Below are 24,729 nucleotides of genomic sequence, written 5' to 3' on the forward strand. Positions count from 1 at the left end.
GATTTTATAAACACTGGACAATTTTTTTATAGAGGCTGAAATTTCATTGGATGTGTGAAATTGCACATAGCCAGGAAAACACAACCAAAAGAATTTGTGCAGAAAGCATAGAGGCAAAATACAACATTTGCATAATGAGGATTGTGACTATTACAGAGAGCTTGAAACCTAGAACACAAAAATGAGAGCTGATTTTAATGCACTTATGTCCAGTAGCATAGGGAAGGATCTGGGAGGTCAGGTTAAGGATATTTCCCATTTATGAGCATTGATTCTATTCAGAGGGGCCTTTGTCCTTTTACTTTATTTAAAGTAAGGTAGCTTCTGAGTTGCAAATTTCCAATGTGTAAGAAAGAAAAGTGTTGCACCAGTGGACTGTGGACTGATCAGCATTTTGCATGGGCTTGGGGGTGGATTTGGCACGTGCCTGCTGTGTGTTAAATGAACACCCATGCTCTTCAGCTATTTGATTTCCCAGACTGGAGTGGCTTTTCTAGCAAGGATATTGCTCTCTGCAATCAGACCAACAGCCAACTGATTGCAGGATGCAGCACTAATACCAGGATGCTCCAGCCTTTCTACTGTGATACTTTTAAACAAAAGTGCCTGAAGCAGTACTCCCAGCCAAAGGGGTAACACATATGAGCTAAATGTACATGAGAACACGGGGTGATAAAGAAATAGGAACACTTCTGTGAGATCTGGCTGCTGGAACACACTGGTTTATGCTTCTCCTGAGCTGGCTACAGACTCATGGCAGCATGGAGAATGGGGGAAAAAAAACTGAGCACACGGGAGAGCAAGCTGCTTACTCCAGAGCTGGATCTTACACCAAGCATTAGAAACAAAGGCTGTCTTCCACACTGTCAGGGTGTGGGGAATAGGAATGTCAGTTGTCTGTGACAGCAGAGCTGCAGCAGCAGAGGTGTGGGATTTTACACACTTGGGATTGTGAGGAATATAAATGTTCTAGCAGAGGGTTTATGTAGGCAGACCCTTGTGTCTGAGGTTCCCCCTAAGATGCAAGAAAAGGTACGTGCTGCTGCTTGGTTATAAAGGGCAGAACCATACTTGCCCCTGCTTGCATTGTTTGGTGGGTGTTGTGCTTAAGAAACACAACACAGCAGGGGCTATTTTATTGTTGTTATGCTCTAGCTTTTCTGAAACTTCACTACTAGAGGAAAGGATAAGCAACTTTCTGGGATGTAACTTTTTTTGGAGGGGATGCTTCCACAAAGAAAGATTATTTAAAAGAAAAAGCTGGTTCCCTGAGAAGTTACAATGTATTTGGTGAAACTGTGTGAAATCTTAAAGTGTAGGTGCTAGACAACCTTGGGAAAAGGGCACTTACTTCAAGTGTTTGAAAAGAAAAGCTATTTAAACTTTGAAGGAGCTATTGGTTTTATTGTTGCAATATTTATGATCCTCTCTTTATAGGTCATGCAACCAATTCCTTAGTTATCCTTAATCTCCTACCAGAAAATCTTTCTCCTGGCTGACAGTCCCCTTGTGCTGAGCACTTGCACTACAGAAACAGAAAACAGCAAATCCAAACAAAGCATGATCATCTATAGCTGCCTTGCTAAGTGCACAACACAACTGCAGAAGGATCAATTGCTCTGATTTAGAGTGGCCATTAGTGACATTTTGCCACTGAAAGGAAGAAAATATCTCTGTTTAGTGTCCTGAGGGATAACAGCCATAATCATAGACATTAGAAATGGAAAAGGTCACTAGGTCGTCTAGTCCATTGCCTCAGTACAATGCAAGGCAATTCACCAATATAACTTTTTAGGACTTGGTAAATTATGCTACCACTCGTTTGAGGTTCTCCTTCACAGTCTAACAAATCTCATAGGAAGGAAGTTAAAAAATAACGTTCTGGAGAGCTACGTAGGCAGATGTCTGACAGGCATTGCACTGAAATAATGACCTGTCTCCTAGTTTCTCAAAGCACTTGCCATTGCCTTTTTACAATGAGGACACTGTAATATATTAACTTCCTTTGTTCTGTATTTATGACTGCAGCATTCCAACAAATCAAAGTTTTCTGGAAGGAAAAGTTGGGGCGATCTCTACTGGTTTCTCACCAATTTCTACACCATGTTTAAAGATGTTGATTCAGCCACAGAGTTAAAGTTATGCTTCTGCAAAGCCAGATTAATTTCCCTGCACCCAGTGGGGTTACGCTGGATTTAAACTGGAATTACTGACAACCCAGTATGACCAACAGCTTCCTCTTTGCATCCAAGGAGACAGACTCACAAGAACAAAGAGGGAGACAGACAAGCACAGGCGCCAGCTGCAGATGCTGCACCCTGCAGCCAAAATGAGGGTGTTGTTCCAGGCAGGTTCCATCTTGTTTCAAGATCTTCCACGTAAGTAGCGCTTGGTATAAGTAACTAGGAATTCACCCATGCACAGCAGTGTTGTTAACATGAGGACACCCTTGGAAACGCTGTAGGGTGTTTGCATTGAATAGTGCTGCAAAAGCAATTGCTGCAACAGAAAGTCTTCTGCAGGAGTTGGGCTCCCTCAGTAAACACAGTCTCCCTGTCTTCTTGAACACCTCTCTGGTCTGGAATATCTTGGAAAAGAAGCTTAAATGTGTATTTGCCTTGCTCTTTGAGCATTAGCGCTACCCTGTGGAAGCAGGACCATAGGTTACAACAGATACCAGGACTGGATTAGGCTCTGTAAGACCCTCAGCGACAATAAGCAATCCAGCAGCAGAAATCAAGTGTGGTCCAAGCAGAGGAAGCAGACTAGAACTGAGCTGCTGAGGGCTCTTGAGAGGGACCACTCTGTTTAGCAAGGTTCTGGAATCCAGAACAGCAGTCATAAAAGAGAGAACATTTTGCTCTCTTTCAGGAAAAAAAAGAAAGCAAGCCTCAGTGTTTACCTTCCTCTACCAATCCAAGAGTCTCTTTAGGGCAGGACTAGAAGAAAAGCCCTGGCTTTTTCTGGAGTGAGGAAGAGAGAACCTGGTGTTATTAGAAGGGTCATTTGTGCTTGATGAAATCCACTGGAATTTTGATCGCCTTTCCTTCCTCATGCAAAAAGAAAATAGCACAGTGGACTAAATACTGTTGTAGCTCCTGAGCAAATGGGTCTTCTTTCTGTGGTGGAGCCTGCACATAATTTTTTAGTGTCCCCTAAAAGATCATCTCCCAGTACCAGGAATTGTTCCCAGGCGTGGTCCTGAGGGCTTTGCCCACACAGCCCCACCTTGAACTCCCAGCAACTGATCCCGTGGCAGCCACAGGGAAACTGCTGGCAGATTTCCCCTGAGGAGGTGACACAGAAAGCCGTACTCACAAACCTGGGTTGACTTTGCTGCTAACTGTTGCAGAAGCAGAGCTGGGACAGTGAGTGAGTCATGGGGTTTGCAAGTAATCAGCTTTGAGTAGTAAAGAAAAAAGAGCTTGGCTCACCCAGCGTGGCTGCTCTTTGTTCCCGAGCTGCTGGAGGCAAAATCATGGGAACAGCTCCTGCCGCCTTCCTCAGGGTTCACACCACCTCACGCGGGGTGACCCTGGGCCATTTCCCTTCACAGCTCCTCCTCCTGGTACTCACAGCCCGCTGCTGCCGTCATCTCCCTCCTGCCTCCCCACGCAGCTCTCTCTGCAGGGTCTTGGCTGATCGGGCCGAGGAGAAGAGCGCAGCTCCTGAGAGCTCCGTGTGAGGACAGAGCACGTCCTGCTGCGCGCAGTGCTGGCCCACGAGCCAGGAAACCTCCCAGAGAGCTTCCCACTCCCTGCCACATAAGATCTTCCCCACGTTTTCCCCACCATCACCTTCATTCTGCCTTGCACTGAGATTTTCAGTGACCACATTTTTCTACCGGTCTCAGTTTTATGCTATCTTTCAGCTGGTTTTTTCCTCCTCTTTCTTACTGATGATGCTCCCTTTCAGAATTATTCTTGCTTTCTACCCTTGGGTCCTGGCACCCTGGACTCTGGCCCCTGTGCAAGTGTCAGTGAGCCGTCCAGTTAAAACTCAGATACGCATGGAGTTTCTGGTGAGTTTTTGTTGTTCTGGTTTTTATGGAAATATAACTGTATGCTTCTCCATGAAACACCTGTTATGGAAACTTTGGGAAGGAAGCCACGAAGGGGGAATAATACAACCACATTCCAGAGTGTATGAGAGTACAAAGTCATACTGCATCTTTAAATTCCTAATCAAAATTGATGGCAACTTTTGTGGTCGGTTTTTTTTTTTTTCTTTTTCACCTGGGCTGCCTGGAAGAGGCACAATTTTCCACACATTAGAAAAAGAAACCTATTTTTTTCCCCCTCAGGTTTTCTGCCCTGCATTGTGCACACTCCAGTGCCCCACCCCACAGTAACTCTTCAGCCTGTCCCCTGTTCTGCAGGTGCCATCCTTGTTTCCTCATCTGTTTTTTCTGGCAGAGCATTATTCCTGCTCACTGTCTGTGTCCAGCTCACCAGACCAAAGAAAGGCAGATGCTTTGCTGATGGTATTGCTTTCAGGGCTGCTGACAAGTGCAGACAGCACTGAGCTTTTCTACTATGGATAGTTTCACTTCCAGACTAAGGAGAAATGGCAGCCATTCTGCTTGCTTTGATCTCATTAATAATAAAGGACAACGGGAGTCCTTTTGAATATGAGGAAAAAGCTCAAGTTAAAAAATTAAACAGCATACTCAATTAAATTAGAACCACAGCAAAGCCTTGGAAAGCTGCCATCTTAAATTACTACACAGATACAACTCCCAGAAAATAAGAATAATGATTTAAGAAACAAAAAACAATCCCATGCTCTTGCTGTCCTAGTAGAGTTTGCTATAGAAGGACAGGTGGGAGCTTTCCCCAGCATCAGTATTGATCATACATGTGTGATATTTCCCTTTTGCAAGAGCAAGGGCATATATATCATACTCCCTGTGGCATAGGGAAGGAACCGGCAGCAATGTGCCCAGGCCTCTTTTTTTCTTCAAAACCCGATTCTTCTGTTGGGATGGAGCTGGGTGACAGAAGTGGGTACACAAATGAGTACAACTCACAAAACTGCCTAATTTGGGAGAAACAGAAACTCCAAGGTCGATCTGAACCTTGGAGAACAAAGTGCCTATAGCAGTTACCCTATGTTTAGCTGTAAAATTCTAATGCTGTCCTGATGATGAAGGTGGACCTGTAACAATAAAACGCTATAATTGCTTTCACCTACCTATACTTTAGATTCCATTTAGATTCAGCTAAAGGTGACACAAAACAATTTTGCAAAACAGTTTTAGGCTGCTACTGCTGTTGAGTATCATAGATCCAACCAAGACAGTGGAATGGGAACGTTAAAAGTCAATAAAAATCTTGTCTGAAGAGCTGCATAACTTCCAGCCTCAGCATAACTGCTAGCTGATAACTCCTATGAGCTCGCTGGTTCACTTTCAGGACTAAACATAGGGGAAAAAAATTGGCAAAAACAGACTGCATAAAAGACTACAATATTTTTCAAAATATTTTCCTAATTGTCTGCTTTTTTCATTAAAAAACCTCCACATGTTAGCATTGTTTTGCTGAAAATAGCTGTATTTAAAATAGCTTCAAATAATGTTAATGAAGCATTGTTTTAATTTGCCTCCAGCAAAAACAAAACGAAGTAGTATTATGAATTATTCTCTATTTAAAACCACTGCTGTCATATTAACAATTTTTCCCTTTAGCTGTGGGCTGACAATATTCTTTCTCCCTTTTCCTTCCAACAATATAATGTGAGTATGACAGCACAACAAATTGAAACTTCTGCTAAGCACTGTGCCCCAGACATGCATAAACTGCTCTTGTTTCTATTGCAACGGCATGTCTTTCCTGGGTATGACACATAAAAATAGGTAATGTCAAAATAAGCCTACTATATTAAGAACAGTTATAGACGTGGAGGTGTCTGACTGGGACTTAAAGCTCAGGTCCTGAGCACTAAGAGTCATTAAAGATATTTTTAGGGTTTTTTTGTAAAGCAGGAATGGTAGCACTAATCACGTGACCAACATACAAATTTGAAAATTACATGACATCTCCTTAATTTCCTCTTGCTATTTAATTTAATTCTAGTCTTCATTACTTTGTTTTTCCTTAAACTGCTCTTTTGTGTTTCTCTCTGCTGTTATGGGTGGCGAGAAAATAATTGTGTTGAAATCTGTTCTTCTCTATTTTAAACACAAATCCGTTTTTTCTGTCCCCATTTTTACAGCTCCCAGGCATATGAAGTATTACTTCCTCTCTCTTGCTTGTTCCCTGAAAAGTTCCAAGAAGGATGCACAAGAATGGCTGAGAAAACTTCTCATCACTCAGTTGAAGGAAATAGGAAATGCTGAATTCTTAGCAGGTGTCTCTGCTGAAAGTAATTATTAGGATAAATATTTTTAAATAAGGATATTTAAACAGGATCAAAATCTTTGTAAATATTTATGGTTTATTCCCCTCATATATTGATGCCATATCCCTGCTGAAACTTCCCTGAAGTCTTCTAGGAAAAGGATGGATTAAAAAGCAGCTTCCAGGGGAAAGATGTAAGTAAGCAAATAATCTAATCAGCCTGTGTTTATATAGAACAAGAGAACATCAGTTCTTTTATTACTTTTTTATGAATAATTTTTTTAACAACAGCAATCTTCTTTTCCAGCGCTGCCTGCATTTTAGACACAGATAAAGCACAGCATTATATCATATGTTAAATGTCACGTTTCATGTGAAAACACTTAAACATAGGGCACCATAAAGAGCATCAGCACACACTTGACTGTGGCTTTCCAAAAAGTAACCTTTCTCTTAATCACTATGCAGGTAAGTAGTTGGTTCCTTTCTGTTTCCACAAGACAGCTGCTGCTTAGGGCACGCAAAGCAGAAAAAAAGGCAGGGTTAGCAAAGACCTTTTCTGAAAGTATCAGTAGTTTTTAGTGACTGACTATCCAGAGCTCATTTGGGTACATTAACTTAAAAACCTAGCAAGCCTATAAAAAAAAAATCACATCATGGCACTTTTGGAAACAATAAACCAGTGTCTGATCTCAAAAACACTAACTACAAATTCCAAATATCAAAGCTGTTTCTAAATTCTTGTCTTCTCTCATTCCTGCATTCAGAATTGTCCCAAGCTGGCAGCACATTTTGTTTAGACACATTTAGCCTTCATGCAGGCTTCTTCTGGACTGTATCCCTGTCAGATGCAGTATTTATAACAAGTACATTTTAAAAAAGAAGAGGTGATGTATTTTCATAACGTAAGAGTCAAAAGGCTGTGGAATTGACCCCAACACTGAAGTCTGTCTGTCTCTCTGGCTACAAGCTGTGTGAGGTTTGATGCTCTGCAGGCAGGGTCCCAGCCTGTTTCCTGAGGAGCCAAAGAGCACACTCATACTGCAGTGAGACCAATCCCCAAAGCTATAATGGTTTTTCTCATCAATTCACTGTCAGAGCGGAAAGATTTTCACCCCAAAGAAATCCAACCTTTCCCAGCACCTGGAAAGGCCCCACAGTGGTAGTGTAATACTGACATCCAGTGGCTGAAAAAATGCGATTTCACTGTCCAACTTGGTTTCATTTTTTGGATAGGACTGGTATTGGGGAGGTATGAAAAAACCAGCAAGAATTATTTTTTTCCTAAGCATTTGGACTTCATGAGAACCAGAACATGACTGGAAGCTGTGATTCCTTCCAAATCCATGGGTGAACCTGGGTGGGAACTCCTGAGTCATCCATTATAACTTCAGCCAAACCAACAAAATCTGCTTGCTTTCCACAGTTCAAATTTGTTTTGTAGTGTGAAACTACAGGAACAAGGGAGAGTGGTATCTTTTGCTCCTCCGAAATGAAAATATCTGGCTCCCTAGGCTTATGCAAAACAAATCATATTCCTTCACCTGCACACCCTGAGCAAAACATAGAAAGGAGCACTCACAAAAGAACACCAGTAAGGGGAAAGAGAGTTTACAGAGGGAAATTATTTAATTATTTTTTTACTTATGGCAAATACAAGGTCAGCATCTTGAACAGATCCTTCTCTCCCAAAGCGTGCAACCTGTACTCTTGGAGTATTAGTGATGTCTGCTTACAACATGAAAAATACATGTGGATAGACAGGACACAGACAGCTCCCACACACTGAATAAACAATGAGGAAGAGAGGCAAAGTGCATCCAAAAGTTATATTACTAATTCGTATTGATTTTTGCAGAGCCTTTTGTATTCCTTACAGCACTACAGTAACAAGTATGTACACATCCAGTATGAAGTCACATTCATATTAATGGAGCTCTTTTCCCACCAATCAATGTAAAAATCAGTTACCATTACTGAATGGAGAAGCCATCAGAAGATTCACTGCTCTTTACTGACTCGTGTAGCCTGAGTTTGCACGGATCTTGTCCGCTGTCTGTGCCACTAGCACACATGGCTGTGCTGTGCTGGCAGCTGTCCCTCCTGCTGGTGACTAACCTGTAAAGGGCTCTGTGGCTCTTCCAAGACAGAGCACATTTTCACCGAACACCCACAGACCTGTTCACTAGGGTGACAGGCACATCCCATTTCTCGAGTTCTCTCTTCAGCACCAAAACGGCACTTTCAGCTGCTCCACGGTTCTGCTGATCAGGTTGTTAACAGGATTCTCCAGAGGAGATCAAACGGAAAGATTGCACAGGCATGCAGCCGTGGGCGAGGTCAGGAAATGACACTCATCAATGGAACAGCAGCCTTCAAATATACTGGAGAATGAGAACGAGCATAGACATTAGGTACAAGCAAGGATAACCTCTTGCTCCCAGTTTATCGTCCACATGCTTCTGTTATCCATGTATTCCCCTCAGTGCTTTCTGTCAGTTTTGGAGACTCCAATGCTCCTCGGGTTCTGCTCTGTTAATCCTTTGTGCCATGCAGGTCCTGCTTATATACCTCCCATTTGTGTCCTTCCCGTTCTGAGATGCAGCAGTGCTGACCCACACCTGCTCTGCAGGCGCTTCCAGCCCCAGGGCTCAGGCGGCTGCAGCTCCTCCCGGCCTTCACACCACCTCCCAGGAAAGCGTCCCCGGGCCTGCTCCTGCCTCAGCCTCCCACCGACCGCCCCCGCAGTCCTGTTTCTGGCTCGGCCCACTCCACGGATAATGAAGATCAACGTGTATTTGTAACGATTACATTTAGGAAAGACACTGTGGTCACCGCAAATCCCTTTTCCACAAGTTTTCCCGGTCGTGGGCCTCCGTCACGTGCGCAGCTGCTCAGGCCACGTGGGGCGCGGCGGGCACGCACCATCGCCCCGCCCACTCTCCTCCCTCCAGGGAGATTGACAGTGAAACCAACCAATCAAAAGCTCGACCCTACCTTTCCCCACCCCCCCCAGCTCACGGTTGCTGTGTCATCCGGCGGGTGACACCAGGGGGCGGTCGCCGGTTGGCTGCGCAGGCGTCGGATCCCGGCCAATGAGCTTCGCGAACTGCACGACTGACACCTACCCTGCCCAATAGTTGTCTCACGTGCACGTGGAGGGGCGGGGCGAAGCGTAGCTGTGGCTGAGGAGGGTGGGCAGTGTGGCGTCGGTGCCGTGTCGCGGCGCCGCTGAACGGCCATTCCCGCGATCGCCCGTGCGGCCGGCAAATGAGTGCACACACTGATGTAACCTTGCCTCGGTTGAGGAGGGTCCCAGGAGCCGCCGAGGAGAGCGGCTCGGTGGGCGGGTTTCCGCGCTGTTATGGTGTAACGGGCACATTCCTTCTCTAATGGAGTCGGAGGGTGCGACCCACAGCCCAATCCGTAGGGCGGAAGGGCGGGACAAATAGAAGCGGGCGAGCGAGTGCCCCATTTAAGGGGCAAATATTGCAGCCAACTGGCAGAGGAAGAAGGGGCGGGAGCCAGTGAGGGATGTGAAGGGGGGTAACCGCTGACAGCCAGCAAATGCAGCCAATCACTGAGCGTGTAGTGACGCGAGAGCCCAATCAAAAGCCCTGAGAGGCGGTGCTCTGCTGTGATTGACGTGGGTCATGGCTAATGGGCGGAGAGATCGCCCAGACTCTTCCCAATGGGCAGCGTGCAGGCGCGGAAAGGGGAGAGGAAGGAGAAGACGAGCAGGCAGAACGACCAATCAGCGCGAGGGTCGGCGAGGCGCCGTCCAATGGGCGGTGCGAGAGGCGGTGCGGAGGCGTGTCCCGGTGTGTTTGGGTTCGTGCTCCTCGGGGGAGGGAGAGACGGCGGCAAGGAAAGTTTGGTTTTGGTTTTTTTTTTTTTTCCCCCCCCCGGTGGTGTTTTTCTGGCGGGGCCGGCGGAGGGGGGGGGGAGGGGGACGACGCTTTTCGCAGCTTCTTCGCCTTTTGCTTCCTGGGGTTCGTGTTTCCCGGGCGGGCGGAGCCGCCCCCGGCACTGAGAAGAACGGGGGCTCAGCGCACCGCGGCGGCGCCTCGGCGGTGAGTGCGGGACGGGCCCCCCACGTATCCCCTATCCCCGCTCCCAGCTCCCGCCGCGGGATTCCCTCGGAGCCCTTCCCGCCTTGCGGACCCTCGCGCCGCCTCTGAGGGGCCTCTGGCGCCGGGCCGCGGTGCCGCGGGGCGGGGGAGGGACGGGGGGGCCGGGCCGGCGGGAGGGGCCCCAAGCGGCGGCGGCTCAAGGGCGCTGCCCCGGCGGCGGCCGAGCGGCCGCTGCTCCCGCCCCGACCCCGGCGAGTGCCTGTCCCGGGGCACAGCCGGGCGAGCGCCGCCCCCTCTTCGCCTCACGTGTGGCCGCCGCTCGCCGCGGCTGCGCCCCGGTGCCCCCCGCCGCCCCCTCCGGCTCCACACAGGGCCCCGGGGAAGAGCCGCCCGCCCGCCCGCCCGCCGGATCACCCAGGCCGGGCAGGAGGTACAGCGGCGGAAAGACTCCGAGAAGCCCTTGTGTAGATGGGGGGAAAAAAAGTGCTGTAGTGTGGGGACAGAGCTGAGGTTGCGTTGGTACCACTGCAAACCGCGCTGGATGAGTGGAACGTGATGCTGGTGTGTGTGTGTGTGTGTGTGTGTGTGAATGTAGTGGGTGGGTGGGAAGAGTGACCGTGTTCAGAGGTGTGTCCCAGGCGGAAAATAAAGTTTCCCCAGCTGTTTGTAGCAAAATGCGGGAATGTTTGTTTCTGGAGACGCTTCTCTGGTTGTGGATAAGCGCTGCCTGCAGCGTGGTATCTTGATAGCTCAGATCTGCTTTATGAAAGTGCATGTAGGAGGCTCTACTACAGCATAGAGCTGAGGCTTGTTGAATAAATCGAAGTCTCAACAAAGTGTTTTCCTAGCTAAAGTAGAGACGCTTACTGCTGTAAACAGTACTTGTTTTTTCCGTGGTAACATTTCACTGGCCTTATGAACGTTTGTTAAGATAGCTCTTTGCAAAGTTAACTTTCCTTTTTTTACAATCCATTAATTACTATATTTTAAGCATGACTTGCTAGAGTTCAGTGTCACATTTACAACCTCTACAAAAACTGTGACTCTTCCTGCAAAATAGTAGATCTTTTGGGGTTGTATAGCTCTGTATTTGAAAGGTCTGTTTTACCTATTGTTTTCCAGTAAAATCGCTGTCCATATGAATGGATTTTGGAAATTAGTTCCTGCGACAAGCGTTGTAGAGGTGATTGCTTTGATTCGTAGGGTTATTAAAATACGTGCACAAGTTCAAGCAGCTTTATAATTAGTTTGTCCACACCGAAGTTGCTCAGCAATGCCCTTCTCTCCTGTGGGGACTCTCTAAGGGTACAGATTCCTTGGAATGCGTGCTGTTGAGATGTGAGTGAATGCTCTCATCTGCTGCATTACCCAAGGCCCCGACTTGAGAGATAAGTTCCAGGTTTTCTACATGAGCCGTGGTTAGTGCAGGATCTGCTGGGTAGATGTACCTCGAGGGAGGAGTTTGCAGGGGTGACTTTCCACCCGAGTTTAACTGAGTTGCAGGTGTAACTAGACAATTCCTCAGCGAAGAAATTGCCCTGCAAAAAGTTGAGGCTGGAGATGGGGGAAGGGAGCCCGGAGAGGTGTTAGCTGTGTGTTAGATTTTCTGCTGTGAGGTTTTGGGGCAGTAAGGTGCAGGCACATCTGTCTTTGTAGAGATTAGATGAGGTCATCATTATACATTTACTCTTATCTTGTTTAGCTATATTGCATGTAAATGTTTTGTAAATACCACATTCTGTGTAGAACTATGCATATGTAGGGAATTAGCTCAGAAGTTTCAGTGCTAATTGGCAAAATGTTATTGGGATGCTTAAAGGGAAGCACTTAAACCCTGTAGTATGGAAGTCCTGGAAAAAATGTAATGATAAACCAGTCAGTATCTCTTGATTAGGCAGACTTTTGAATTAATGCATTACTGCAGTTTCTGTATACCTGCAAGTTGAGCTAGAGATCTACACTTTCATTTAAATAGTAAGTTCAAACGTTTGGATGTAAAAGTCTTGACAAAGCTTAATCTGCCAGAGTTTGTGTGATCTAATAGTCTAGTAAAATATTTAGGTTGAGTGTGTGTCATGGCTTTGCTTGGTGATGTTTATTTCACCATTAAAACTTGGTGTTGGAGGATGACTTCAGAGGAGGAAGCTTCAGGAGAGAATTTTGTGTAGTTCTGAGGTAGCGTATTTTACCTTAGATCTGCCCCCTGTCATAGCAAGTATGAAATCAGAAATTAATTTTTTTGCAGAAGTAATGCATAATAAAAATCATATCTGGCGATAGCTGCATCTAGAACAGTGGGATGAATAGCTACAGCCAGAATGATGGAAAGAATTGAAGGACTGCTGTAGAATTAGTAATTTGAAAATATGTTAAAATGGGGTTTGTTCTCTTGGATTTCTGAGTGATTTTTTTCTTTTTTTCCCCCCCTAGTAAAGCTGGTGTATTTCTGCTCACAGAAGAGATTGGATTTACAATTAAGCAGTATGAACTGGAGATCATAGAATAAGTCTAAGAAGCTTAGTTATTGACTTGGATGAGTTTATTAATAGTCTGCTTAATGGTTTGGTTACTCTATTCTCCATTTTCTGCAAAATGCTTGGATGCAGAGTCTCTTCTAGTCATTATTGCCATTATTGTGTTTATTTTCTTGGAAATCTTTTTATACATAGATATTGTCTGCTTTGTGCAATAATAACAATTAACAGTCATTTTCCAGTTTCTTTGCAATGGCTTTCCTCAGTAATTGCTCGTAGTGCTGCGATTAGGTTCACAAACTCTGCAATACTTCTACTTACAGCATACCTTGCATCTTACAGCTATTCACTTCTTTATCATTAGTTTTTATTTTTCACTCATCCTTAACCCGCGTGTAATTTGGGTCAGTAGCTGTGTTTTTGTGAAGAACTGGCATTGTTTGTCTTCACAGGATAAATGAAGCCTGTTTAGCACGTAAGTAAAGGAGGGAAGTACCTGATACTAGCACATATGTACCACTGGCTTTCTTTAAAGCTAAAAGTTTTCTGTCGCCTCAGTGCTTGTAAAATGTGTTTGCTCTGGAATTGCTTTTAATGATCTGTTTCTTGCGTTTTCAGAAATTTCAGTCATGAAATGTTTCACTGCCTTAGGGAAAGAATAGCAAGAGAATGTCAGTCTTCAGTTCTAATTGCAAGAACCCAGCACAGAGATGTTGAGCAAACAGTAATGCGTATTTCTAATGGTTTGACCAGTTGTGGTAGAAACAGACATATATTCTTGCTAACAGTCTTAATTAACTTAGAATTTACTGTCTTTCTCCATTTTCACATAAAACTTACGTGTTAAGGTTACTTGTTCTTTCAGCAGTGTGTGGAATATGGACTGAAGAATTCATGTTAATTTTTTGTGAATCCAAACGAAACTTTTGGCTACTATCTGCTAATAAAAATAGGAGCACTTTTTGGTACTTGAGCCAGCTGTCACTGTCAGACAAGTAGTTGCCTGCTGGTATTTCTGCTTGCGAGGTGACTGGGGTGAGAGTAATCAGGATATTCTGATCGCTGTTCCCCGTCCCTTTCAGCGGATAGTAAAACTCTGATACTTCCTTACATTTCTCTTCTGTTCATGCCTTCTTTGTGTTGCACTTTTACTCATTATTTTCTATTTCTTCAGGGAAGTAAACATGCTTTGCTGCAAGGCATTGGTGTCACTTATTTTTTTCTCCTTTAGAGCAGTAGGCAGTGAGTATGTTAAATTTATTTTTTCCCTTTGCCTTCTTATAGCGGTTAGAGGGAGAGGGTGTTTTTGCACTTATTATGGTTTGCATCATGTTGTAGGGCAATGTTCTGAGGTTTTTAAGTTTTCATCAGTGTAAGGGTTGTGGTTGGAGTTTGGATGTTCTCCGTGTTTACCATGTTGTGAGCTATGGAGATGACCTTTTCCAGTTTCAGCTAGTCAGTACGGATTGCGTTTCTGGGCCCTGCCAGCTTTAGTAGTTCTGAAATTGGATATCGTGCATGTATTTCCTGATTTAATGTCTGTGGATTAGAAAAAACACAATAGTTCCTCAGTGAGAAAATCTGGGAAGCAAGTTAATGTTCTATCTGAGATTTGCACTGTTTAAATTTTTTAAAATATCTACTTTAAAAAGTGAAATGGATCTGAAAGCAGCTCTTAGCCAGTTTAGCTTTTAAGTCTGTGGAGCAACATCCTGCTTGTCAGGAGAAATGGGAGGTATCATAAGGCAGCACTTGTGCTGCGTGCTACAGGATACTGGTCAGAATAAACGTGTAAAAAATAACCTGGAAGTTGATATATTTTGACCATGTTAGACAGAAGATGGGAGGCTGGAAAGCTAATTAGTGGATGAAAGGATAAGAAGCAAAGTTGCAAAACAAAGAGTTGATAATTTTAGATACCTTTTGACTAATCCCCTGTCAGACTGATACAATAATATCATGTTGCTTGTGTCAGGGGAAGTCCTCTAATTCATCTGAGTAATGAAGTAAAAGTCATTGATGTATTCTATAATTTTATCATGACTCTTGAGAGTGTCATAAAAAGTGCTATAAAGAAAAACAACCTGGCAGACTTTTTCAGTAGTGTATTGGGTTTTTCATTAGTAAAGTCTGTTCTGTAATAGGAGAAATTTATGCCCTTTGATTTGGTAGTAGTTGATAAAGAACATAGTTTTTGTGAATACCGTTGGCTTTCTTCTGCTAAGTTTGAGGATTTTTCAGATTCTGGCCTCTGTTTTGTTTGTTGGAAATGCTTCTTCCTGTTCCTCTGATCATCTTGTATCCTAGGGTTGCAGGAGATTTTTCCTACTCGAGTCCCTCTTTTTTTCTTACCACAAACACTGGTTGTTCTTGCAGTTCTCTAGTGTGTTGTTCACGTGGCAAAGGTAGACTTTGTGAGAGAGTTTCACTAGTTAAATTAAGTGTATGATTTTAAATCCAGAAGTTAAATGTTTGGAAAGCTGTTTGCTGGTCTTCTTGTTTAGGACTGGCCCAATAGGTCTCCACATGACCAGAACTAAGAAACTCCTGGGTTGCTCCAAGGTAATCTCATTGCCAACTCCCCTGGCTTTGTGACCTCTCTGCATAAATCTCACAACAGTATCACAAGTGGTAGGAGAGACAGAAAACCCGTCTCTAGCGAATAGAAGGAACTCTTCAGGGACTTGCCAGTCTACTGTGGACTAAATATATTTCAGCCTTAGGGTGATCCACCAGTGATAATGGGAGTAGGTCCTCTTGTCTCGCTGCTTCTTACAGCCAAGAGATACAAATTACTCAGAAATTTGGTGTCTGTGTTCTCTAGTTATGAACTTCTGTGTCTCAGGAGCTGAAGAAATCCAGTTTGTCCAGGTCTTCTCCTGTACATTTGAGAGCCTTTTAGCTCTCTTCTAAGGATCCCCAAATGTCCCAGAAGTAATCTGATGTCTCTTTCTGGAGAAGATGGGAGTGCCACAGAGTACATTTTATTTTCTTATTACAGCTGACAGTATATTCTGCTTTTTATGGAGCAGTACAGTAACTTTGTGATTTAAAAGCTTTTCCAGAAGTTAGATTTTGTAGAAGATTAAGTCACCTATACACTCACTCACTTTACGATTGCAGTGAAATACTATTTCAGGTGTCTGAAGTTTCTGTTGCTTGCGCACCGTGACTTGAGAAGCCATAAGTTAATAGTATTAGAGGGTGCAACTAGCATGAGGAATGACGAGGAACTTGTGAAAAAGCTTTAGGATAATGTTTTGATTTAAAAAATTTGCCTCTGAGATAGAGGAATGGATGATGTGTCCCCTCACCCCAGCTTCTTACAAAGACCAAAATATACTTCACTGCAGAATGAATTATGATCCATCCTTGATCTGAAGCAGCTCAAAATCCCTTTAAGAAAGAAGGCCATAATACATATTGCTCTAAATACTTGCTTTAAAGCATTGTCAGCTACTTTTATGGGGTTTTGTATCTTTCTTTGTGACCCCCTCTGGGATTTTTTTATGCATTGAGATTTTTCCTGGATGTATTGGCGTTATTATAACAACATTCTTATATTGCTGTAAATATAGCAGTTTCACTCTGTGTTGGGAATATGTTTATTCTGATAGTTATGTTTGGGGTTTTTATTTTGGAATTTTTGTTTGCTTGTTTTTTAAGTTCCACTTGATTGTTTTAAGTAAGAAGCTAAAAAAAGAGCGCTTTGGCATGAATGTGTGTTTATGCAGGAAATTTTAATACTACAGCCATTGTAATTTAAATTCTTATCCTCCCATATGTATTTGGATTCTGATAAAAAAATTGTTTAAAATTAAATTTTTTGTATTTTTGTCAAATGGCTGAGATTCTGTCTTACCAGGTTTGAGTTGCATTTATCAGATGCCTATTCTTGCAAATTAAAAATGCAAATGAGTCTTCTTTTGATGAGAACAAAAATGAGAGAGTCAAGCCACAGTGCTTGTTTGTGGCCATTAGGATTCATACCATTTTTCATTGACATTGCAAAAAAAAAAAAAAATTCAATACTTAATATTTTCTCACATTTGAAATGGATCCTCACATTTAAAATGGATCTTGTCTTTATACTATTCCCTATAACACTATAGTATTTCCCTGCCCCTCATAATAAGTGTCTTTTTTGTGGTGATTTCATACAGGCTCCGCTCCTGTTTTTCCTAGCCCTTGAAGGCAAAGTGGGATAGTAAAGCTAAAACTGAGGTTTTATTGTTGTAGCTGTGCTTTTTGCATGGATAGATGTTTGGGTCTGCTCCTCTACTTTCTGCAGCTGGTGTGGTGACAGCATGAAGAACAAGTGTAGATTTTTGTTGGTGTTCAGTGTTTCTGTTATATTTAATAAAAGGTTAGGGGAAGTTGCCTACATTTCCGATGACACTCACTTTGCTAAATGGTACTTGAGAGGGGGAAGATGTATTTTATTGCAGAGCTAGGCTTTTTCACACATTTTTTAAACTCCACACTTGCAGTAGATTAGCTGTCTATAATTTTCTTTGCTTGGCCGTTTTGATTTTCAGAGTGCTTGTAGAAGCAACCAAAACTGGCTGATAATGCTCTCATTTGTTGGAAGTTAACTCCTCTGGTTCTTCCATATTGAAAGTCCAATTTTCTCTTCCCTGTCCCTGGCAATTCATGTATTGCAGAAAATAGATTCATACTGAGAAGAACTTCCTGTTGATTGAAAACTAAATTAGACTGTGGAGAAAACAGGTAGAAGTCCATTGTATCAAGTACTTTTTAACATTGTCTACTAAGCAAAGGAAAACGCTCCTGACAGTGTTACATTGTGGTGGCCTGAGGGCAAGAATACAGTGACATAATTAGTCTGTTCCGTCTCCAGCGCTAACCCTGTTCTTAACCAATGCTGGATAATGTTGCTTTCACCAGTTTAAGGTAACTAGATAAACTGGCACTGCCTTGTGTATGGATACTGTGTATTAGCTTATCTCGCCCTTGCCACAGCTGGGCATGTAAATAAACTAAAAGTAACTTTAGTCTTGCAAAGTTTGGACAAAAAATAATTGAGAATTTGTGTTACTGCATTTTCAGATTTAATGAAAGATGAACAAAAAGTAACATGTAAGTGAAGAACATTCAAACCTCGGGGCAAATTTCAAGAGTTAGGTTTTTAAATATGGTGGGAGAGCTTGACTGTGGAAATCAGTTGTCGCGTAGTTCAAATAGGTAGCCTAAAGGCAGACTTCTATGATTTTGGTGTTAATAATAAAGCTGGGTTACCTTTCCTTTAAATGCCACTTTCAGAGGAAATAAGATGAGAAAGTTGAAGAACTCTTTTGTGCCAAACCCAAAAGACTGAAAATTTAGGGCCCTGACCTCACACATAGTTGAGCAGGTCTGAAGCTCTTCTTGCAAGTAGTTCCAAATTCAGTAGTACTAACTAAACATGTTCAGCAAAGATTGCAGTGTTGAGGACTAGCATTGTATCACTAATAACTTGCACTGTGCTTTTAAATTTAAAAATTAGCCATAAAAATGAGTGTATTGCCTTATTTCTTTGAAGATTGAAAAAACATTATTGAATATAAAACAGGTTTTTGAAAGTTAGCTTCCTGTTCCTTTCTTAGGTGCCGAAATAGCTGAAAAGTACAATTCAGACTGATGTCATGCTATAAATATTGATGAAGTTCTATTTGGCAGCTGGTTATGTTCAAAGTTGGTGTTTGCAATTATAGTTTAGAATTATTTGCTTAACAACTCAGCATTTGTTTTCTTTGACAATAATAGTGCTAAGATCTTGGACTTCTCTGCATGTATAATCATGTTAGTGGGAAGTCAAAATGTCTGTGTAAAAGAACCCCTCTGTTATTAATCATTAGAAGTGAGATAAATATGGAACATTATTTTGGAAAATTTCAGGGTATAAGCTATAAAAGAGTGAAGTTTAGAAAACAGAAAAAGCAGATTGTGACTTAACCTTCATTCTCCATCACACTCCCCTGCCCTTCTTCCTGCCTGTGTCCTGGCTCAGTCTGGCCATAATCTTCTGCCCGAGGCTGCATTATGGGGTGCAGTGCCAAGACCTAGAGCTTCTCTTGGGCAGCAGAGGATGCTTGTCTGCCTTCGTGGCTGCTGGAGGACTTAGCACCGGTATTGCCCTGCTGGTGTGAATTCCTTAACAACACAGCTCTTACTGTGAAAACAAACAAAACAAAAGGGTGGTTTAAGACGGGTAACTTTGATACTCTCATAATTAAATACACGAAGATTGTAAGAACGAGATCGTTTGCAAGGTATGGTATCTTCCAGTCCTGTCCTGCATGTGAATGATTTTTAGTAGCGTTGTCTTCAGCTCTTGTAATTGCTGCTGTCAGTATATAAACCACCCTTCCCCCTTTCCTCTGCACATGGCTGCTTACCACCTTATCAATTTTAGTTTAGTTACTACTGCTGGGTTTGATAAACACTGCCATATAGGACTTGATGAGTGTTACTGGTGGTACGAAAGCAAACCTTCGATCCTGAGTTGACTTTAGTGGTGTGAATAATCTGACAGGGTGATTCTGTTGGGATTATCAGCAGTAAAGGAGTTATTTATAGCTTTCAGGTTTAAAGTTGAGCTGTTGAGAGGCAGGCTTCTCACTCATCACAACGTTTTGCTTAAGATGGAGAAAAATACTTAGTGTCTCTGGTCTAGTGTAACATCCACTCTTCTCTTCACCGCCCCTTAGAGAACTCTGGTCCTCTCTATTCTGAAGACTTTGTCACTTTGCAAATGCCCTGAAATAAAGTCTTGGTTGCACTGGTGTTGCTCCGGCAGTGCTGAATCCTTGGGAATGCTGGTATACGTGGATTGTAGGCATCTTGAGCATGTTGATTGTGTGCCTTTTTTGCCACCGGGGCACCATTAAATGCCATGATAGTTGTAATACTTATGGTAATGGCTGCTTTTGTGCCATTGGGATTCTGAGCATTGCTACTGCTAACAAGTAGTAGCAGCATTAGCAGTGGGAAGTAGCCCTTTTCAGTGCCTGAAAACCGATAATGTGCAAGACCTGATAGAACCAGAGAAGAGCAATTGAGAAGAATGGGATTTTTTAAGTGATAGTTTGTTTCCAACTTTGCAAAACAAATCTCTTGAGTGGGTTAAACTTTGATGTGGAATGTAGAAAGCAGCTGGTATTCTCAACTCACTGTATTTTAATTCCTTGCTGCTCCAGGTATCATCACAACTCTTGCTATGGTTCTGACTGTCAAAAAGGCGCTGTCAGTCAGTTAAGATAGAGTACTCCCAACAACCTCAGTTTGGTAGTTTTCCTAAACATTATGGTGTAGAGTGTTGAAGGTCTTGAAGAGAAAAGGTAGAAATAATTTTGAGGATGTTTTGTTATATATATATACACATATATGTGTATATGCACATAAATGTGTGTCTATATATGCTTCAGTCACATTGAAAAGACAGTGGGACAAAGCACAAAGGACTTTGGAAAACTTAACTGCTTGGCAGCCTTTGGCTGATTATAGTTGCGATGTAACCTTGATTACAGTTGAGAAGTGATATGTAGCATATGTACTGTACAATAGGCTGCTGTAGCTAAGTGAAGACAAATACCTTTTATGTTCACTGTAACCTTTAATGGATTCTTTAGCAAAGTTGGTATGAGCAGAAAAGTGCTGCTTTGTGCAGTAGAAAGTGGCAAAAAGGTGTAAGCAAAACATTTTTTAAAGTAGTCTTTTCAGTTTACTTTTTTAGTGAGAGGAGAAACATTTAACATCTTAAATATTGTTTATGTAAATGGTTTGGAACACCAGGAAGGTGATGATGAAATATTGTGTCTTTATATTTCAAGACTGTCTTTAGACTCAAAGGCTAGAGACAGGATTTACTAAATTGAAGTCTGATTTAGGACCATTTGAGAAGTATCTTTTTGCATATTTTACATGTCTCCCTTAATGTTGACTCAAATGTTCTTTAATGAGAAAAAACCCACAAATTCACTCATGGTTGGATTTTCTCAAGCAGATCATGTTGTGTAGTTTTAAAAACCCCCTGACATCTTCAGGAGGGTTCTGTTTCATGAAATGGTTTGTTAGTTTATATTTGAGCTGTTCATGTAAAAAGACTTAAGTGCTGTGATGTGGGACTTGTGTTTTGGTTGTATAGGTTGTCTTTAACTTCTTTATAGTCCTTCTGTTCTCATGTTACTCAAGAAGAGCAGTACAGACTAATGTATATGATACCTTTTTCAAGTTACAGTTCTTTATCTTGTTAAAAGTACTTGTGTCATATCTACGTAAACAGCTGAAACATTTTCCATATATTACCAAAAACATCAGTGCAAGGAATTTAATACTGAACAAAATATGAAGTTGTGCAGCACTAAATTAAACATAATGGACACCCTTTTTCATGTCATGTTTTGCTGTAGAACACCACAGTGATTTTGTGGGGTATGTGACTGCCGTTCCTGAATATTCCTCTCTGGATTCTTTATTTTTGTAAGAGATTGAGGATTTCCACCTTTTCCCATTCCTCCCAGCTGCTTTGTTTAGAGTGATATCTTTAGTTCGTTTTTCCTTGAAGTACTAATCCTTCCTGGATTTCCTTCCACCTAAGTAATGCAAAGAGATTGTTCTAAACCATGTGAAATAAGGAGGTTGCAAATCCTCTTCTCAAGCACCAGTAGTATCTCTCCTTCTACCAAATTATTTCTAATTGGTTACAAGGTATGTTTCCATCTTCAGCCTTGAAAAGTGAAGTGGAGAATTACCATCACAGTGAGACCTGGGTTGTCCTGTATAATTTTTATAGTAAATCATTACTGTTACACTGCCAGTGTGCTGTAGATGAAAAACCATGAAATATTTCTGTATTGTTTTGAAGTTAGGAATGACTAAGCAAACTTCCCAATATCCTAATTGAGTATGTGATGTTTTTGTTTAGTTACAACAGCAGCTGATATTTGAAAGATGTATGGTGGTAAGCTGATAGTTCTGAACTTCTTTTAATTCCTGGAAGTTGGTTATGTTTTGCAAAACCGAAATTGAAGTATTTAATACTAGCTGTGGTTAAGACAGATTATGTATGATTTGAAATGGGCTGGATTGTTAGCCAGTGCTGCACTGCTATGTTGGTCTTTCAAAATAAGATTAAATACCTGACAATTGGTACGTATGGGATTCATTTTTACATGTAATATTTAATATTCAGGAGTTACGGTAGGATTACATAATCACCTTCCTTAACTGCAAGGCAACACACTTGTGTGTGTTCTCTCAGTTCTTATACAAGAAACCAGTTTCACCCCATGTTTTTTCCCAGTAGTGAACACAAATTATGTTTCTAGAGCCTCCTACTGTTCTGTTGTATCTCATAGTCAGTAGGGGATTCTCTCACACACACTACCAGTGTTTACTGTTTTTCCAGGTTTGGATGGGAGGTTGTGGGGATACTTTAAGAAAATATTTTCCTGATGGCAACCTGTTCCTTTCACTTTTGTGCACCTAGGTTTGCTGAGATTTTGAGACAATTGACTTCTATTGTTACGTGTTTTTTTATTTACTAATGCCCATGGTTGGTTGATGTTTTAATTTTTTTTTTTTTTTTCTCCTTTTAGGGTTTCGTTTTTGCACTGAATGTAGCCAGGACGGATCCTTGTGGGCTTTGGCAGCCCTTGGAAACTGTCAAAGGTAAAAATCAACCAAAGTTCAGTATTGTGACCTTGAAAGTTGGAGATGAGAAGAACAATAGCCTATGCTGGTTCTCAAGATACTGTAGAATGTATATCTGTTTTCATATACTTTCTAGTGTGTTATTTCCTGTGGGTTGGGGTGTGAAGTTTATGTAACTGCGTGATGTGATTTGTTTCTGTGAGCTAAAGTTGACGTCTATGATTTACCATTTTATTTGAAAATTAGTTAATTTATGTTGAGATTCTAATGTCACTGGAATTGGTAAGTGATTCTTTCCTATAAGCAATAAAGTTATAGTCAAAGATTTTTTATCTTCTGAATGCTCTTGCTTTCAGAGCAACTTGCATTTAAAGTGACGAAAAATATTCTGTTCTTCTTCTGTACATTAAATTTTGTGTTGCTTTTGTACATTCTTAACATCCTTGGTGTAATACAATGCTTTAGCAATTAAATACAATATGGCTGGATCATGTGTTAAAAATGAACACTTTTTTGTCTGTACCTAGAGAATGGTGAGAGCCACTATGTGTCGATACAATTGTGTCAAATAAGCTCAGTCTCATTTAAGACACAGTCAAGTACTGCCTTGTTCTAACTGCTCTTGTTTCAAGTATGCCCTGTATACAGGATCACCATCTTGGAAGAGCACTCGTGTGCCTGTTTTGCTGTGTGAGAGAGTTTGGAACCTACCTTCAATTTCTGCTTAATGGTGACAGTTGGCACAGTCTTCCTGTCCTTCAGGGGTTTTCTAGTGGGCCATATCCAATTTAGACTTGGGAATTCACAGGAATTGCAATTGGTTGTACATTAATAAGTGCTGCTCTTGCAGCTGCACTCTTTAGAAGCTTGAAGAAGTTTTTTTCTTCATTATAAAATGAAGAACATATTTTCTCTTTAGTCCATGTTTCATTCCTGCTGCTAATATAAAAAAAAAAAAAAACGTGTTGCTGCATGAAAGGCCCTTGAATTAGATGAGGTGCTTTGTCCCAGTGATGCCTGTTTGATGAAATCAAATTTGAAATAATTTGAATTCCAGCTCTCTCTTGCTATTGAGGACTTTGTGTTTTTCCATGCTGGACCCTTCTATGTGGAGGGAAAATTAGGCCTAGAGGATGTACTTTGTTCACTGCTATTTCAGGGATTTATAAGTATATGGAAATTTTGCTCATGTTTTACTTGCCCAAAGTGTGTTAGAATGCAGTAGTGCAGAGATGGTATCCATAAGGAGCCTGCCTGCACTGTTCTGCCTACACTGAGTGTATGGCTGGTAGCTGCATCCATCATGCTGATCCCACTAAACAAAATGTGTACATCTTTGCTGCAGAAAGAGATGGAACAGAAATAGGACAAAATATCAAACTGGATTGTCCCAAAACCATACTGGTTTATGACAGGACAATATAGTAGTAGGCATTAAAGTTCATAAGAAATCCAGCTGGTTCATATTAATGAATGTCTTTACCTTTGAGAATAAATAGTCATCAGTGTATTATATTTTAAAGAGTTAAATAAAAGTTGTTCCTAAGTTTAGATGTGCATTTTCCACATCATATGTGGGTGTACCAGTGCATTGCTATTTGTCAGACCTCCCTTGGAGTTATCTCGCTCCAGTTGAAGTTAATTAATTTTTCTGAAGGATATCAGATGAATAAAAAGATTGGGGGATTTCAGTCACATTTCAAGTATTTTGGGTGGATATATGCAAGGGTAGAAGAAGAGGATTATCTTACTTTTGACCTTTTCCAGGAGTGACTTTGTTGATAGGTGTTGGATCTGAAAATCTAAATGGACTGTCTATAAACTTTTTCTTTTATCACCTGGGAACCTGACATATCACATTAAGTATTGAATATAAGTAAAGAAATGCCCTTAGGCTTTTGGCATTTTCCTGATCCTTTAGTATGCTAGTACAAATTCTTACTTCTGGCCCATCCTCCATGTGTAAAATAAATGACCCTGTGTGTCACCTTTAGCACTCTGGTCAGAAGCTGGTGAGCTGAAGAGGTGATGGCAGTAACTGGTGATGTCAGTAACTGATGTGCTGGCAATAAGCAGTCTCTGTTGGCTGAGAAGTCACCCTCAGTTGTAAATGACTGCTACAAAAGTCTGCCACAGAGGTAGTGTCCCAAGGATTCAGGAATCTTGAAGTGTCTCCTTTTGGCAATAAAT

General features: G+C 41.9%; 1 protein-coding gene and 1 long non-coding RNA gene across 9 annotated transcripts in view; one reads left to right on the plus strand and one right to left on the minus strand.

The window, feature by feature from the left end:
• The window catches only part of LOC116442696, a 31,160-nt gene extending 21,831 nt beyond the window's left edge, over window positions 1-9,329 (minus strand). The window contains exon 1 of the long non-coding RNA XR_004239623.1: window positions 3,435-9,329. This is a non-coding gene — a long non-coding RNA (uncharacterized LOC116442696). The remainder of the gene's footprint in view (window positions 1-3,434) is intronic.
• An 847-nt stretch (window positions 9,330-10,176) lies between these two features.
• The window catches only part of TNRC6B (trinucleotide repeat containing adaptor 6B), a 135,748-nt gene continuing 121,195 nt past the window's right edge, over window positions 10,177-24,729 (plus strand). For 3 of the 8 annotated variants that reach the window (XM_032105990.1, XM_032105998.1, XM_032105991.1), the window contains exons 1-2: window positions 10,180-10,411; window positions 22,485-22,557. The gene's annotated coding sequence lies outside the window, so the exon portion shown is untranslated. Of the gene's footprint in view, window positions 10,412-22,484; window positions 22,558-24,729 lie in introns of all 8 variants that reach the window. The other 5 variants (XM_032105992.1, XM_032105993.1, XM_032105995.1 and 2 more) reach the window with 4 other exon arrangements.

Source organism: Corvus moneduloides, chromosome 4, assembly GCF_009650955.1.
Source record: "Corvus moneduloides isolate bCorMon1 chromosome 4, bCorMon1.pri, whole genome shotgun sequence".
Lineage (NCBI taxonomy): Eukaryota > Metazoa > Chordata > Aves > Passeriformes > Corvidae > Corvus > Corvus moneduloides.